This window comes from Callospermophilus lateralis, chromosome 4, assembly GCF_048772815.1.
Source record: "Callospermophilus lateralis isolate mCalLat2 chromosome 4, mCalLat2.hap1, whole genome shotgun sequence".
NCBI lineage: Eukaryota > Metazoa > Chordata > Mammalia > Rodentia > Sciuridae > Callospermophilus > Callospermophilus lateralis.
The window spans coordinates 27,049,761-27,068,986 of NC_135308.1; the positions used below are offsets into that span (position 1 = coordinate 27,049,761).

Consider the following 19,226-nt stretch of genomic DNA (forward strand, 5'->3'; position numbering starts at 1 on the left):
TAGAATTCAGATAAAAGAAAACCTAAAGAGAAATGGGTCCTGGGTCTAGGAGATGGTAGGTACTGAATTTGGCAACTTTCATTTTTCTGTTACATACTCTGAAGTGTGATATTTCATTCACGTATTTTAAATTTCTTGGAGCAGATCTTCCTGTCCTTGAAGAACATTTTTTTTTTCCTCTAGCAATTCTTTTTTTTTTTTTTTTTTTTGGTGTAGGGGGGTGGGGACTGGAGATTTAACCCAGGGGCAATTTACCACTGAGCTACATCACTATCCCTTTTCATTTTTTTATTTTAAGACAGGATCTCACTAAATTGCTTAGGGCCTCACTAAGTTCAAGACTGGCCTTGAACTTGCAATCCTCCTGGCTCAGCCTCCTGAGTTTCTGGGATCACAGACTTGTGCCACTCAGTCTTTCCTAAGCTAGCTTAATCTCATTACTTAAATAATCTCATTACTTTAATGATCTTATAGATACTGGACACTCCTAAATAGATATTTTATGCAAAATATTAAAAGCAATTTTACAAATTCATAAGGTGCAGTTTTGCCTCAAACACTGTACCTAAATGTATGATTCAGACCATTAACTTACTTAGGTCTCTATCATTCACTTATGTTTTCCCCAGGGGGTAGTCCAGTGCCTGCATACTATGTTCTGTTAATATCTTATCCAAGTACAAAGTAAGGAGTCAGAATTGCCCACCAACTCTGTGCTAGAAGCAGATTTCTCATTTTTACTTTATTACTAAGCTATCTAGTATTTGTATTTATATCTATATCTATCTATGTAGTTATTTAATTGATGAAATAAATATGTTTGAAAATGTTTATTTAGGGAGTTAGTTGGCTTATAACCCTAAAAATGCCAGGAGGTTGATCCTTTTGTTCTAGAAAAACACTGTTAACATTCATCACATAACATTCATCACCTCCTCTTGAGGTTCATTGATCTCCTTCTGTTTCTGAGGGCACTTCCTTTAGCCTTCAGCATCCTTCCACTTCCAGCTGTTGCTTTTACAGCGAGTTTGATTTCCTTCCCATTTAACCTGTGCAGAGATTTTTAAAAATGTTTTATTTCCTAAGAGCAGAATCAAATACAAACATCTGTGAATGTCATCAACCCAAAGTAATCCCTCCTGTATGTTTATTGAATTATTTCGTTTATTGAACTATAGTGTCCTTTACAGGGGATACCAGTATTTGTACAGTAGAGGTGATGTTTAGATACTTTGTGATTTAACAGGCTTGAATAAAGATAGGAAAAGTACTGATTTGTGGCATGGACGCAATCCTTTACATATTAAGGACCATGAGAAAAAATAACATGTGAGCACTTTTGTAGATTATATTTCTCTTGATTAATATGACTAATTAATCATACGAAATACAAATGAAGGAGGAGTGATATATTTTCAAGTCATTATGTCTAAATCAAGATTCCCTCATCAAAAGAAAATATGCTTCCCTTTCAAGGGAATAACACACTCCTGATTTAAAAATCTATGGCGGAAAGGTTCACATATAAACATACATGCATAATGAATCCATGTGGCCTTCACTGAGGTTCAGTGAACATCCCCCTGTGGCCAATTGCCCTTCTTTTGTACATCAGAGTCTAACTCTGCCTAAGATACTCAAAAGCAAATTCAATGCACTTCCTGTAACTAAAAACTCTTCCATTTTCATCCATATGCATTCTTTCTCCTTCACCCTGACCTGCTCAGACAACAACCCCCATCTCTACGCTTCTTTTTGTTCTTATTTTTAGTTGGTTCTCTTATGGATTGACTCTACTGGAAGAAAGACCATTAAATGGCAGTGATACATGCAACCAACTCAAAGGGTGGAGACTGACAAGCAAAGACTCCTGCCTTCCCCTCCTTTGCTCTCACCCTCATTTCATAATGGCTGTGGGTGAGGCCTTGGTGCATATGAAGAACACTCTCCATCTATTCCGGCCATTAGTGCCTCTATTCCTTTCTGGTTGGCTCTTGATTGGGCATTCTCAATATCACAACCCCCCAGAACTGATGATACCCTGAGGGTAAATGGTCCTGGCAGACACATAAGGACTCCAGGGTGGCTCTCCTACAGCCTGCACTTTGGGGGCAAGACCCACACTGTCCACATGAAGGCCAAGAAGGTTTTGGTGTCCAGAGACTTCTCTTTGTTCACCTACACTGACCAGGGTGCTCTGGTTGAGGACCAGCCTTTTTTCCAAAATGACTGCTACTATCATGGCTATGTGGAAGGAGACTCAGAATCCCTGGTTGCCCTTAATACTTGTTTTGGAAGACTACAAGGAATGCTACAGATAAATGGCATTGCTTATATCATCAAGCCCAAATGCTTTCTGCCACCTTTGAACATTTGGTATATCAGATTGACGGCAAAGAGACACAGACTCTACCCAGATGTGGATTAACAGAAAAAGAAATAGATCCACAATTAAAGTTTCAAGAAAATGTTAGTGCCACTCTGATGCAAAGTTCCCTTGAGGGTGGGTGGGCCCACCAATGGTTGCTTGAACTGGCAATTGTGATAGAACACGAACAATTCATTTTTCAGGGAGAAAATATTTCAAAAGTGGAATTAGAAGTAATTATGGCTATAGATTTAGTAGATCCCTTTTATAAAATAATGGGTCTTGATGTGATTCTCACTGGATTTGAGATCTGGAATGAAAGAAACCCCTATACAGCAAGTACCCCACGGAGAATGATGTATGAGTTTTGCACTTGGAAGAAAAAAACAGCTTTAATTCTCGTGTGAGTCATGATGCTGCACATATTATCATAAAACAAGATTTTTGTGATGAAAAGCCTTTCACATCACATTATAAAGGAATATGTGACATAAATAGAAATTGTGGATTAGAGTGTATTTTAATGACCAACCACTTCCACTTGCATCTGCTGTGGCACATGAGCTTGGCCATAATTTGTGGATGTGAGACGATGATAGCAATTGTGTGTGTGGGGAAAGATTATGCATCATGAATCCAGAAGTTAAGCCTGCAGAAGTGTTCGGCAACTGACGTTATGCTGCATTATTTAACATCATTAACAATAGTACTTGTCTGCACAGTGCACCAAATCCAGAGAACATCTTCACAAAAAAGCGTTGTGGGAACAGTGTGGTTGAAGGAGAGGAGCAGTGTGATTGTGGAGCCATAAAATCATGTACAAATGATTTATGTTGTTTGCAAGACTGCACTCTGAAACCTGGGGCTGATTGTACTTCGGGGCTTTGTTGCAAAGACTGCAAGTTCAGGCCATCAGGCACAGTGTGCAGAGCACAGGAAAATGACTGTGATCTGCCAGAGTGGTGCGATGGCACTTCACCTAGTGTCCAGATGATGTGTATGTGGAAGACAGGATCCCTTGCCTGAACAATAGCTTCTGCTATGGAAAGAGATGCAGCAGCCATGATGAGCAGTGTAAGAAAAATTTTGGCAAAGAAGCCCAGACTGCAAGTCAGATCTGTTACAAGTAAGTTAACACCAGAGGTGACCGTTTTGGTCACTGTGGTATGGAAGACACTAGCTATGTACCATGCGATATCTCAGATGTCTTGTGTGGGCGAGTTCAGTGTGAGAATGTGATAGAAATTCCTTTATTAGAAGAACACGCTACTGTGTTTTCAGCTCAAGTCAATGGGGTCACCTGCTGGGGAACAGACTATCATCTTGGCATGAGCATAACTGATGTTGGTAATGTGAAAGATGGTACAGTGTGTGGCACAGAATATATGTGTCTCCACAGGAAGTGTGTCCCTATGCCTCTTTGGGAAGATGTTTGTTCGCCTGATGCCTGCAATATGAGAGGGATCTGTAATAATAAATATCACTGCCATTGTGACTATGACTGAGCCCCACACAACTGCCTGAAGGAAGCAGGGTAGATGGTGTCGACAGTGGCCCACCCCCTCAGAGAAGGAGGATACCATCATGGTGGAGTTACCTGTTAATGCTGCTATATATTCTTCTTGCAGGTTTGCTTTGCCTTTGCTTTCTTTTCTTTTTGTTAACCCAGAAAAAAATCTGATAAATGAAAGAAGGCAGAAGAGCCAACTGTTAAAACTTCACCCAGGCAAGAGGAAAATGTTGAAATTTCACCCGGGAAACCAAGGCAAAGTGTTCAATTTTTGACTGATGAAGAAAAGTTTTCCAACTTCAAGTACGAAAGAAGAATTTTCAAACTTCAACTAAGAAAGAAAAGCAAAGTTTTCCAACTTCAAGTAAGAAAGAAAAAAGTTTTCGAACTTCCACTAAGAAAGAAAAGCAAAGTTTTCAAACTTCTACTGTGAAAACAAAGCAGGCTCCAAGTATGAAAAAAAATAATAAAGAACAACTCACAACTGAGAAAGAAAAGCAAAATATTAAAAGTCCAAGTATGAAAGAAATTATAAAAGAACAAACTGCAAGTGTGAAAGAGAAGCAAAACATTGATATTATACCTCAGAATTAAAAACAAAAACTTACAATTTCAGAAAATACAGTGAATACTAATGGAAGTTCTCATGTATTAATCTTTAGTATTTCTGGAAATGGAAATATATTTATTAGAGATCACAGACAGAAAATACCAGAGAGCCATTATATTTCAAGATCATAAATATTATCCCACAAATAAAGGTAGTTCCTAGCATATTACTACTTTTCATTATTTTAAGAAATTTTGGTACTTTGCTTTTCATTGAATTAATCTCTTTGGGTTTACTTAGCAAAAGCACAGTTCATAGATATATTTGTGTGTGTTTGTATATTTGTGCACATGTGCATATTTTTAATTTACTGTTCCACAACCCAAACTTCTTGCCCTTTATACATTGCTTAGTTACAAGGAGACAGGAACTCTACAAATAACATTTTTTCTTTGAGTCTTCCTCCTATTCATTTCCACCAATAGGGGAGCAAGAGGGTGACTGGAAACCTGGGGGAATTTTTTGAGAGCTGTTTATGCTCAGAAACAACTTTCACCTTGATAGTAGCCATTGTATTAAGTCTCCACATTATTACTACTGTTAATAGAAAATGTTTAGACAAATATAATGAAGCTTATTCAAGCAATGAACAATTCATATATGGGGCATCACTCAGAATCAGGACAGGCGCAGGCTCACCCAGCAACTGTGAACACAGTGTGATAGGGATGAAGGCAGGGAGGTAGTGTGGACAGTGGCCCATGCCTTCCTTATATGGACATATTTTGATCATTGGCAACTTGAGGTTGGTTGGATCTTGGCTGCTGTGATTGGCTACTATTCTGATATTTGTTACAAGAACATACTCTTGAATTAGGTTGCATACTGTTTGTGTATTAACTTAGATTGTTGTTTGCTACATAGAGATTCAAATTATAGAGATAGTTTTAGGTCAAATTTAATGCAACACTATATATATTTAGTACAGTTGTTCTCTCTATGAGGCATTCTAAATTTTTGAGTTTAGTTACCTGTGGTCAACCAGTCTGAAAACATTTAAGGGAAAAATCCAGATAATATCATGAGTTTTAAATTACTTTTTGTTCTAAACAGCAGGGGGAGATCTCTCATTACCCTGCTCTGTCCTCCTGAGATGAGAATTATCCTTTCGTCCAGAATATCCATGCTGTATAAACAACCTGCATATTACTTTCTCAGCCGCCATTTAGTTATTAGAATGACTGACACGAAATTACAGAATTTGTTTTCAATTAACCCTATCAAAATAATAATAATTTAATAAAATATTTTGAGAAAGAAAGAGAGGGAGGGAAGAAGAGAAAGAGACCATATTCATATAACTTTTAGTATAGTATATTGTTGTAAGTGTTCCAATTTATCATTAGTTATTGTTAATGTATTACATAAACTAATTTATTAATTAAACATTAACTTAGGCACATATTGTGTTGTGCTTTGTTACTTTTTCTACCTCTTTTCTACTTTGTCTAGTTTATTTGAGAATATTTTATAAATCCATTGTATTTGGTTTATCAGTTACACTTAATTTTTTTCAATTTTAGTGGTCATATAACTTTTCAATACATATCATAAAATAATGTAAGTATACCTTCAAATACTATTGTATTTTCGTGTTGGGTAGGTGCCTTTTAACAGTGTTCAATATCCTCTCTTCTATCTATTCTAATATTACTTTCACTGCCTTATGTTTCCATATTTCTTATCATCTAACATATTGTTATTGTTTTACACAAACAACTAACTTCTAAATCAATTAAGAAAAAGGAAAAAAAACAAGAATTTATTTTACTTTCAATTATTCTTTGATACTCTTTTTTTAAGGTATATTTAAGATTCTTCTATCATTTTTTTATTCCTGAGGACCTTATTTAATACTCTTTGCATGGCAAGTCTGTTATCAGAAAATGTCCTCAGGTTTGTTTAAAGAGTGATATCATTTCTTTTTTATCTTTTAAAGAAAAAATTTTGAGCATATAATTCTAGGTTAGCAAGATTTGGTCATGCCGTAAATATTATTTCAGGAGATAAGTTGGCTGTAATTCTTATCCTTTTTATAGTGCAATTTGGTGCATTTCATCTAGCATCTTCCTTCCAGATTTTCTATTCATCTTTTTATCTTTAATTTGAATATAATATTTCTATGTGGTGTGTGCATGGGTGTGTGCATGGGTGTGTGTGTGTGTGTCTGTGTGTGTGTGTGCGCGCGCGCCCATGAGTGCTAGTATACTCCAGTTTTCTGCACTTTATGGTCTGTGGATGTATTCTGTCATTAATTTTGGCTTATTCTTGGTCATTGTTATTTCTCTTGTTCTTTTTCTCTGATGTTTCCATTAGACATATGCTCCTGTTTGGGTATTATCCTACAATCCCGGAGTGTTCTCTTACTTTTAGTTCTTTATGTATTTTTTATTTTTGTTTCATCTTCAAAATCTCTATGGACCTATCTTCAAATTCACTTATTCTGTCCACAATGACTTGAAAAGTTTTAACTTCTGTTAATATATGTTGGGATTTTTGAAGAAATTTTCTCCTTTCTAAAACTTTTTTTCTAAAATGTAGAGTTTTCACCTCTACATTCTGAACTAGTTGACATAGACGCAGGTTTTTTTTTCCAGAGTTGGGAGAGTTTTACAGAACTCACCTTTGAAATGATAAATTGCATATATTTTTAAAAGTTGAATGGAAAAATGGTTATTATTCCAAATTTCTGGAAAATTAGTAAATCAATTTTTAAAATGTATGTGAAGGCAGGGCTGAGTATGTTTTGGTAGAAAAGTTGTTGACAACTATTGAGGACTATTTTTATTTCTTGTTTCATTTTGGGTCACTTTTTCATAGTATTTTGAAAGACATTTACTTTTTACACCTAAGTTATCATCAGTCTGTCATATAATTGTTTACAATATTTTCTTGATGACCTTAAGTATGTATAAAATCTATAGTGATAATCCCTTTTCTATTCATGATATTGAAAACTTATATTCACATACCATTTTAAAATTTATTTATTAATTTTCCATCAATTTAAAAAAAATGCCATTTTTCTGTTCAGTTTTTTTCATTTGCCTTTCGTGTTAAATATTTATTAATTTCTGGTGTGTTTAGTTTTTACCTTTGGATCATTTGAAATTTTTTAATTAAAGATTTTAGGGTCTCAAAATATAATATTATTATTTTAAATTTAATTTCATTAGTATTAATGCATTTAATCAGGTTTTAGCCTTTTAAAAAGGATTTAGACATTTTCTAAAATTATATATGGCCTCTTTGTGGGCATGAACTCTTTGCATTTTTTTATCTCTATTTTTCTATAAATATCAATTTGATTATACTGATTAACAATGGTCTTACAATTAAAACAAAATAATTTAAAATATATACTTTAAGTAATATGTGTTATTCTATTCTATAGATGTGCCATATTTTGGTTACCCATTCATCACTTAATAAACAATGCATTTTTCCAAGATTGTGACTATTATATATAATATCTGCATGATTTTCAAGTAGCTGTCCTTGTGTGGACCTATGTTTTTATTTCTCCTAAGCTATATGGCCATATACTTATAGTTTACAAAAACTATCACACTACAATATATTCCATTTTCCTAAACAATCGATAATAGTTTGTTGTCACATCCTCACCAAGAGTCAGTTTTGTCTTTATTTGTTATAACTTGATAATTAGTGGTATGGAGACATTTAAACCATAGAGATATGGTTTAAATTTGCATTGCTTAATGATGAGAACCTTTCTATGCACTTATAGGTCATTCATATATCTCCTTTACATGTGAGTACAAATGTTTTCTCTAAAATTTATTAGATTTTGGTGTTAAGTTATATAAGAATTTGTTACTTTTCTGAAAATACTTTTACAGATATATTACTTGCAAGTATTTTCTATCATTCTGTATTTTAAAGCACAAAGTTATTAATTTTGATGAACCTCAGTTTATTATTTTGACTTTTATGAATCACATCTAAGATTATTTCCCCACGAAAGCTCACACATTCCATTGAAGCCTCCAAAGGAGAGAGAAAGGACTATGAGAAGACATGAAAATTAATAATAATGAATAAATATATTTCAAAATGAGAGAAGATTGGAATGAGTAGATTAATGTTTTAAAAAGTAAGTGGTGAAGAACAACTGCTCAAAAGAAAAACTCAAAACTATCACTCTTTGCAACTGACATGATTCTGTATTTAGAAGATCAAAAAATTTCCACCAGAAATGTTCTAGAACTAATAAATGAATCCAGCAAAGTAGCAGGAGAGAAAATTAACACCCAGAAGTCAAATGCATTTTTATAGATCAGTGATGAACCCATTGAAAGAGAAATTAAGAAAATTACTCTATTCATAAAAGCCTCAAAAAAATTAAAATATTTGGAAATCAATGTAACAAGAGACGTGAAAGACCTCTACGGTGAAAATTACAGAACACTAAAGAAAAACATTGAAAAAGTCCTTAGAAAATGGAGAGATCTACTATGCTCTTGGATTGGCAGAATTAAAATTGTCAAAATGGCCATGCTAGCCAATTTGGTGGTGCATGCCTATAATCCCAGTGGCTAGGGAGGCTGAGTTAGGAGGATTATGAATTCAAAGACAACTTCAGTAGCAGCAAAGCACTAAGCAACTCTGTCTCTAAGTAAAATACAAAATAGGGCTGGGGATTTGGCTCAGTGGTGACGTATCCCTGAGTTCAATCCCTGGTACCCCACCACAAAAAATAGACATACTACCAAAAGCATTATACAGATAATGCTTAATGTAATTCCTATTAAAATCCTAATGGTATTCTTAATATAAATACAAAAGGCAATCATGAAATTTATTTGGAAAAATAAAAGATCCAGAAAGCCAAAGCAATCCTTAGCAAGAAAAATGAAGCAGGAGGCATCACGACAATGGACCTTAAATTATACTACAGAGCCATAAAAACAAAAATGGCATGGTATTGGCACCAAAACAGATACATAGACAAATGGAAAAGAATAGAAGACATGGAGGCAAACCTACAAAAGTACAGTTATCTCATACTAGACAAAGGCATCAAAAACACTTCAAAAATGGTGCTGGAAAAACTGGAAATCCATATGCAGCAAAATGAAATTAAATCCCTCTCACCTTGCACAAAAATCAATCCAAAGTGGATCAAAGACTTAGCACTAGAACAGATATCCTGCATCTAATAGAAGAAAAAGTAAGCCTAAATCTCTGCCATGTCAGTTTAGGAACTAACTACCTTAACAAGACTCCTAAAGCACAGAAGTAAAATCAAGAATCAATAAATGGGATGGAATCAAACAAAAAACTTCTCCACAGCAAAATAAATAATAATATGAAGAGAGATCCTACAGAATGGGACAAAAATCTTTACCACACACACCTCAGAGACAGCATTAATCTCCAGGGTATATAGAGAACTCAAAAAACTTAACACTGAAAACAAAGAAACCTACATACAAATAACCCAATCAATAAAGGGGCAAAGGAATTAAATAGTCACATCACAGAAGAAATACAATCAACAAATATATGAAAAAAATATTCAACATCACTAGCAATTAGAGAAATGCAAATCAAAACTATAATGAGATTTCATCTTACTCCAGTCAGAATGGCAATTATCAAGAATACAAGAGGGGCTGGGTTTGTGGCTCAGTGGTAGAGTGCTTGGCTAGCATGTGCAAGGCCCTGGGTTCGATCCTCAGCACCACATATAAATAAAAGTATTGTGTGCAACTTCAACTAAAAAGTAAATAAATATTTTAAAAAAGAAAATACAAGCAATAATAAATGTTGGCAAGGATATAGGGAGAAGGGAATGCTCATACACTGCTGGTGGGACGGCACATTGGTGCAACCACTATGGAAAGCAGTATGGAGATTCCTCAGAAAACTTGGGAACAGAACCACCATTTGATTCAGTCATCCCACTCCTAGGTTTATATCCAAAGGACTTAAAATCAGAATACTACAGTGACACAGCCACATCAATGTTTATAGCAGCTCAATTCACAATAACTAAACTATGGAACCAACTTAAGTGCCTTTCAGCAGATGAATGAATAAAGAAACTGTGTATATACACAATGGAATATTACTCAACTTTAAAGATGAATGAATTTTTTGCATTTTCCGGTAGGTGGGTAGAACTGAAGAATATTTTTCTAAGCAAAATAAGCCAATCTCAAAGAACCAAAAGCCAAATGTTTTCTCAGATATGTGAATGCTAATTCACAATAGGGAAGGGGGCAGAGAATAGAGGTGTTTTAGACAAGACAGAGGGGAGCGAAGGGAGGGGAGGGGGCATGAGGGTAAGAATGATAGTAGAATGAATCAGACATTATTACCTTATGTGCAGATATGATTACATGACCTGTGTAACATGGTGTATTACATCATATATAACCAGACAAAATGAAAAATTTAACTCTATTTATGTAAGATGTGTCAAAATGAATTCTACTGTCATGTATAACTAATTAAAACAAATAAAAATATATTTTAAAAAAAGAACCACTGCTCTTAATAGGTAGAAGAAAGTCACTGAAAAATTAAGGCAATTCTTCCTACAACAATAACAAAAAACAAACAAATGTATAAATACTCAAATCACCTCTAAACTAACAGCAATATGTAGGTTAAATTTGAGCCCAGGGATATAATCAGGGTTTAATAATTAATACTACATTGTGTATGGCTAGAAAATTTGTATTAATCATCTGTCTTGAACAGATCACACATTTACATATATGAATTAGGAGACTTTGAAAGAATGCTATTCTTAGACATGTCTATTACAGAATGCTATATAGCTGACTGTGTTAGCTTTTTGTCACTGTTACAAAAATACCCAATAGTAACAATTTACAGAGGTTTATTTGGTCTCTCCTGGTTTTAGTCTGTGGTTGGCCCACTCTATTGCTCTAGGCCCAAGGTGAGGCAGAACATCATGGTAGAAATGTACCATTCACCTCATGCAGGCAGGAGACAGAGAGAGAGGAGAAGGGGCCAAAGGCAAGATGAACCCTTGAAGGGCACACCCCTCGTGGCCCACCTCCTCCGGCCACACTTCACCTCCCTACAGTTACCACACAGTCAGTCCATTTAAACTAGGATGGACTGATTAGGTTATAGTTCTCATAATCTAATTATTTAATCTCTGAATATTCCTGTACTCTCAGAAAATTTGGGGACCACCTCATATCTGAACCACAACTCTAATATTTTCTAGTTATTCTCTTTTTAATTTAATCTTTTGTGATTTCATAATCATTTTATACATCACTAATTACTTTGTATACTCTATTTCATTTGTACATATATGTATCTTATATTTCTTTTATGAAGCATTAAACTTTATTAATACAAATACTTATTGGAAAAAAAAGATAAGAAAGAGTGAAAGAAAATAAAGTTAATAAAATGTATGTGAAGGACAGACTCTTCCAAAATGTGACATTGGAAATGTCTTCAATAATGTAACCAAATTGCCTTGCTTATCAGGGAATTCTCTGCTATATGGTACAAACATGAACCTAGAAACAAAGCATAAAGTGGTGTGACATGGTATTTCCTTTGAACTAGATGTGTCAAATCTCTGGCTCTTCAAACCATGACCTGTCTAATCAAGAAAGAAGGAAAAAGCATCCTTCCTTCTGGCCTAGAATAACTTATATTTTGTGTTTTGTGTGAGATAAGGGATGAAAAAAACATAAACAAAGAACAAGACTGAACTCCTCTTTGAATACAGAAGATGCTATGATACATAGCATAACTAAATTAATAAAAAATTCTCAATTCCTTTATGCAAAGTAAAATATCATTTTTACCTCTGATATTTCCTACTTAGAAACACTGAGTTCTTACATATTTCTTTAGAGAGATTTATTTCTGTTTTCAGTGGAAACTAGCATTGCAGTTACCATCAACTTATTGAACATGTCCACTTTTTCTAAAAACTTTATGCATTTTTAAAATACTAGGAGAAATATGTAAGCATAAGTTACTTGTCAATTACAGCTAAAGAAATTAACAAATATGAAAAAAACTCAAAATTTGACATGAACTGAAAATTGGCCTATTTTACAATCACATTCATTTAAAAATTCACCTTAATTTATTCCCCCAGCTCCACATTATGAACCCAATAATTGGTTGTCAATATCAAGTGTACAGTTTCAAATCAGAATGGTCACAGGTATCCCAGTTCTTCCCTTTTGGCCAGTCCAGCCTCAGTTTCCTTTAACAACAACCAGAGAAGGAAACAAGCTTGTACCTCACCTACTGATTATTCTGTTATCATCTTTATTGGTCAACTTCTCTCCATTTTCAACTCCCTGAAACAGAAATTCAATGCTTCAGCCAACCCATCTTCTTATGAGGACAATTTCCCTCTGATGTTTCCTACTTAGAAATACTAAGTTCTTACCTATGTGATCTGGATGGAGTAAAGGAGCAGGAGGCAGGACGTGTGGGAATCCAGGCCCAGGCTGCACATGGCTGATCTCTGAAGGGTCAACAGCCTCCCCTCACCCTGTCCCCCCAACCCCTCGAGGTCCATGGTCAATGAGGACTCCTTCTGCAAAGGATGTTCTCTCAAAGTCAAGCATAGCTCCTCCCCGTCCATGAACTTTTCTGCATTCACCTTAACATCTGTACAAATCTTTTAGTCAAAACACTGATATTGTTAATGTATATTTACTTGTGTATTTGATTTATTTAAATATTTGCTCCAAATCTCCAAAGAAATATTTTATGTTTTTTTGGCATATAAGTTCCAATTAGGAAAAATATTATATATATATGATTATATAATATATTATATAATTATATATAATTCAAACCCCTATTTTTAAAAGGGGGTGATGGAAACATGTTGTGGTGTAGACTCCTTCACTTGTATGAGCATGGTCTGCACTTGACACACTTGGTGCTCTTCACATGGTGGTTATGGGAATGGGTCAGTATTAAAGACCACAGACAATATTTGTGCTATCCACTATGTAGAGCATGATTTGTGTGTCAACTGGTGATTTTCACAAAATGAGAATTACGCATATGAAAATTGGGTAATTAGCCCAAGAAATCAGATTCTAGATTACATTCTTATTGCACTTTCAGATCTCTATAAAGTACACTTTTAATTTAATTATTTAGTTAAATCTTTTTATGTAAACTTTTTTGAAAGTTTGTGTATTGAATTGTGCATTTTCTGAACTCCTTTGTTTCATATATGTAACATAATACCTTAAAATTTCAGCAGAGTCAAGTATGTGTGATTCATAACTTCATGTTAATAAAGATATTTCCCTTTGTCATTCATATATACATACAAATAATTTTTCAACTGTTTTCTCTTTTTTAGATCAATAACAAAGGATAAAATATAACATAAAGTCTTCATGTATGATAAATGAATTATGCATTCTTATGACATGGAGGACAACCTTCCAGAATTTTCTAAACAATCAGTTTATCAGAAAGAAACAACAGCTCAAACTGACTGTACAGGAAACAGCAGGATTTAGCTTGAGGATCTTTGCCAAGAATCTCAGAGAGGTATGAATAGGACCCTTGGGCTGGCAAACTCTCCTGGTATACTTTCTAGAGGTGGCTGGATTCCAGGCAGGCTGTGGCCAGACTGGAATAACACAATGATCGACATATGTAACAATATAAGCAGAATTTTTGTATAAGATTTGGGCTCCCTTCTCTCCATTTGTTGTGTTTTCTGTTCTGTTTTGTGAAAGAGGAGAATTTTTTTGTTCCTTCCTTTCCTTTAGTTTCATTGTACTTTAAAGATTTTACAAACTGAAGTCAAAATAATAATTTCAAGTCCCCTACATGAGAAGGAAACACCCCAATGGAAGCACCAGACACCTTCTCTTTCCTCTTTTCAGGTAGGATGAAAAAATTCTGAGGAATGGGGCAGGAAAAATGAAGCAAAAATTAATAAATAAATGAAGAGGGAGGGTACTTCAAGAGCAAAGAAGTTAGTTACATCTTTTTATTCTACTTTTTTAAACTTATAAGGGTTATGGGTATACTTTTTTATCATGAAACATTTAAAGTAGACTAAAGTAATGCTTTTTAAAATATAGAAAAAGGAATGAGAACATCTCAGATTTTTAAGATATTTTTTAAACATTTTTAAAACATTTAGTGCATTATACTTACAGAAAGCTAGTATAAATCAACAATGCAGATTTTTAGTCTTTTGTTCACATTTTATCTAGACATCTTTGTACAAGGGAAATTGGAAAAGTCCAATACCTCTTCAGAGATTGTCAAGTAGTGGCACATAATGACTTTCTACAGGGTCTTCTGAATGGGGTGTCAAAAAGCACTGCTCTAAGGCTCTGTACACACATGCCAGAACCATGCATGCAGATGACAAGCTGTAGTTTCCTTTTCTTCATATTTTTTAACAGATGGGGATTTTTACATTAATTGTTATGGTTTGTGGAGACTTCTTCAGGAAAATCAGCAATAAAAGGGGTATGGGGGGTGCAGTTGTGAAAGGTCATTAGTTAGTCTCTGAGAGACTGAATTAGTTGGTTAGTCTGAGTTGCTGGCATTCAGTTCTGTGCATGAACTAGTAACAGAGTTGCCCTGGTTACCAGTGGTAGCCTGATCAGTCTTCGTGTTAAAGGTAACTGTGATTCTAAGGGTTACTGTGCTGGAAGTATCATCTGATCCCAATGCCCTCTGTGCCATATAGAGTGACGTCACAAACTGTCAAACGCAGGCCAGTCAAAAAGTAAATACCACTGAATGAACAAGGAAGTTTTTCATTCCACATTTGCAGGTTTCCTCAAGCTCCTTCCACATTCTCCTGCTGGTCCCTAACTTGGATCTAGAGCTCTATCCACCATTCTTTTGCTGCTTACATTCATTTTTCATTTTGAACAAATATAAATCTAACTATAATTTGTTTTAATGAATTCTAAGCTACTTTGCTCAAACATCAGTGGTAAAACATGAGGATGGTAATGGGACAGAATTCTACTCCAACTAAAAAGCAGAAAGAAGAAAACAAAACAAAACATGGTCAGTGGGTAGCTATGAATTTCACTATGATCAGGATGTAGTAAGCAGCCCCCGGTTCCTTCCTCCCATCTCTGCCAGCACCAAAGAGTCCTCACCCAGGCTCAAGTGAGTAGCTGCTATTTTCAGGCCTACTGGGAGGATAATAAGACTATCCCCTTCCATAAATTATGAGGACTCACTGTGTTCACATGGGAAACCTGCACTGTTACCCACATCTGCTGTGAAGAAGCAAAACCCACCCTTCTCCGATCAGAGCATCAACCACGTGAAAAGGAATATTTAAATAAGGCCCAGGGACAACACAACATCCACAAAATGCCCTCATTGAAAATGAAAATCACAAGTTATGCCAAGAACCAATAGGAAGTAAAGCTGGATGAAAAACACACAATATCAGAATTTTATTCTGATAGTCAGACACAGATATCAGAATGTTAGAAATACATTATAAAAATTGTAAAGCAGTGTCATTAAAATTATTTTGTAAGAATTACCATCATGCTTGAAACAGACTCAGGGCAAGTTTAGAAGAATCAGAGAAGAACAAAATGTAGTTTTCAGATTTGAAAAATAACATCACTGAAAAGAAAACATAAATAATAATCCCTTCAGTTATTAGCTCAATAAAAGAGTAACAGAAACAGGCACACACACACACACACACGCACACACACACACACAAAATCTCAGGATGAAAGGCAGATGACTCCTGAGATATCTATACAGGGAATCATTAAGTCCAGGAAAACTAATAGTTACATCAAGGACCCTATTTTGCTATTAATGATCCTGATCTTCCAAAAATATAATTAAAGATGGCTCTACATCTGAACAGCCTTTGTGATCACTGAAGGGGCACTCCTTAAAAAACATCCACTGTTCAAAGACTTAAACTCAAAAGAGAGAATTAACAGAATTTAAAAGTATGGCTACTTAGCCAATGCAGTATAAACTTGGCTTCCAGTCCATCCTTTGGAGATTCATCAGGCATCATATCTGAATTCTAGTCTTAATGAACACATACCCATGTACCTCTTTACTGAATCCTGTTAGCATTTATAACAAGGAGCAGCTTCAAACATTCCGAAAACACAGCAAGCAAAAAGAATTTGATGCTAAAATCATCACAAGCATAATGCATTCTGGTTAGGTAATACATGAGAATAAACTCAGCAAGACCAAACTGTCTTCCCAAAGTGACTTGAAGATGTTTGGTAATCATAATTGCTAATATTTTAAAATATTTACCATGAGACTGGCATTGTTATAAGTACCTCTTAAGAGCTATGTGGTATGTACTGTCTTCATCCCTGTTTCACAGTTGGGGAAACTGAGGGACAGAGCATTAATAAACTGCCCCAAGCACTTTGGAGCTTATATTCAAACCCAGGTATTCTCACCATAGTGTGTGATTGCAAGCACAAAGGGAAAGAAAATGCCTTTCAAAATTCATTATATTTCATTAGAATGAAGTTCAAAACTGTCACAAGAATTAAAAATCACACGTTATTTATGTATACTTATTTACAGAGAAGCTAATGAAGCACAGAAATGGTACAGTTGTCAGATGATACAGGACACATGTTGTAAGTTCTGGAATAATGCATTCAGGATCAGTGGATGCAAGATGAAAGGAGATTTTTCTCCTTTCTGAAAGAGAAAAAACTCCAACACTAATGTAATAAAACTATGGAATCTGTGATGCTTCAAATGACTTCCATGCCCTCTGGCCATTAAATACTGAGAAAAAAAGACATTTCTGTGAGACTCTCTTACACCTGGTTAAATAGACAGGAGATTGAAACCCAGACCATGGGCAGAAAATCTACAGGGTAACAGATTTCTTTTTTCTTTTTCTTTTTTTCTTTTTATTTGTTCTTTTTAGTTTTAGTTTAGGATTCATTTTGACAAAATCATAAAAGCATAGATTTTAATTTGTTCTAATTTATCCTCAGGACTTCTCTTCCCTCCTCTCTCTGTTTCCTTCCCTCTAATATACTGATCTTTCTGATCTCTATTTATTATTTTTTTATTGATTTGTGTCATGTCAAATGCCCACTGTGGAATATTTATATATGGACATAGGAATGTTAGGTCAGATTCATTCCATTGTCTTTCCTTATCCCATCCCTCCTCTCTTCATGTCAATACCCTTGTTTTCTCCACTGATCTTTCTTCTATTTTTTTTAACTTCCTCCTTATTTTGGATTAGTTTCCATACATGAGAGAAAACATTTGACCTTTGATTTTTTGAGATTGACTAATTCACTTAGCATGATAGTCTTCAGATCCATTCATTTACTGGCAAATGCCAGAGTTTTATTTATCTTTATGGATATATGTATATATATATATATATATATATATATATATATATATATATACACACACACACACACACACACAGATACATACACACATATATATATGTTCAATATATATACATTATATTTACATCATATTTTCTTTATCTGTTCATCTTTTGAAGGGCTTGTAGGTTGGTTCCATTGCTTAGTTATTGTAAATTGTGCTGCTATAAATGTTGATGTGGCTGTGTCACTGTAGAATGCTGATTTTAAATCTCTTAAATGTGTACAAGGTGTGGGATATATGGATCATGTGGTGGTTCTGTTTCTAGTTTTCTGAGAAATCTCCATACTGCTTTCCAAAGTGATTGCACGAATTTGCAGTTCCACCAACAATGTATGAATGTCCCTTTTCCTCCATCTTCTCATCAATATTTATTGTTACTTATATTCTTGATAGATGCTTCTGAATGGAGTGAGATGAAATCTCAATGTAATTTAAATTTGTTTTAATTAGTTATGCATGACAGTAGAATGCATTTATGCACTTTAATATATCATAAACAGATGGGATATAATTTCTCATTTTTCTGAGTGTACATGTCGTATACTCACATTTGTCATGCAGTCACATATATATATAAAGTAATAATGTCTGTTTCATTCTACTATCTTTCCTATCCCCCACATCTCCTCCCCTTCCCTCCCTTCACTACCCTCTACCTAATCTAAGAACTCTATTCTTCTCTAGTGCCCCACCCCCATTATTGTGACTTAGCATCTGCATATTAGAGAAAACATTTGGCCTTTGGGGATTGGTTTATTTTACTTAGCATGATATCCTCCAGCTCCATCCATTTACTGCAAATGCCATAATTTCATTCTTTTTTAAAGGTGAGTAATATTCCATTGAATATATGTATACCACATTTTCTTTATCCATTCATCTATTGAAGGACCCTAGCTTAGTTTTATAGTTTAGCTATTATGAGTTGAGCTGCTATAAACATTGACGTGGCTATATTACTGTAGTATGCTGATTTTAAGTCCTTTGGATATAAACCTAGATGTGGGATAGCTGGATCAAATGGGGTTTTCATTCCAAGTTCTCTGCTTTCCATAGTGGTTGTACCAATTTGTAGTCCCACCAGCAATGTATGAGTGTATCTTCTTCCCCACATCTCACCAATATTTATCATTGCTTGTATTCTTGACAATTACCATTCTGACTGGTGTGAGATAAAATCTTAGAGTATTTTTGATTTGCATTTCTCTAATTGATAGAGATGTTGAACTTTTTTTATATATTTGTTGATCAATTGTATTTCTTCCTCTGTGAAGTGTCTGTTCAGTTCCTTAGCCCATTTATTGATTGGGTGATTT

The 19,226-nt window shown here is 34.7% G+C and overlaps 1 pseudogene; it reads left to right on the forward strand.

Moving 5' to 3' along the window:
* The first annotated feature begins 1,907 nt into the window (after nt 1-1,907).
* On the forward strand, nt 1,908-3,873 carry LOC143398185 (disintegrin and metalloproteinase domain-containing protein 21-like; annotated as a pseudogene).
* The last annotated feature ends 15,353 nt before the right edge of the window (nt 3,874-19,226 follow it).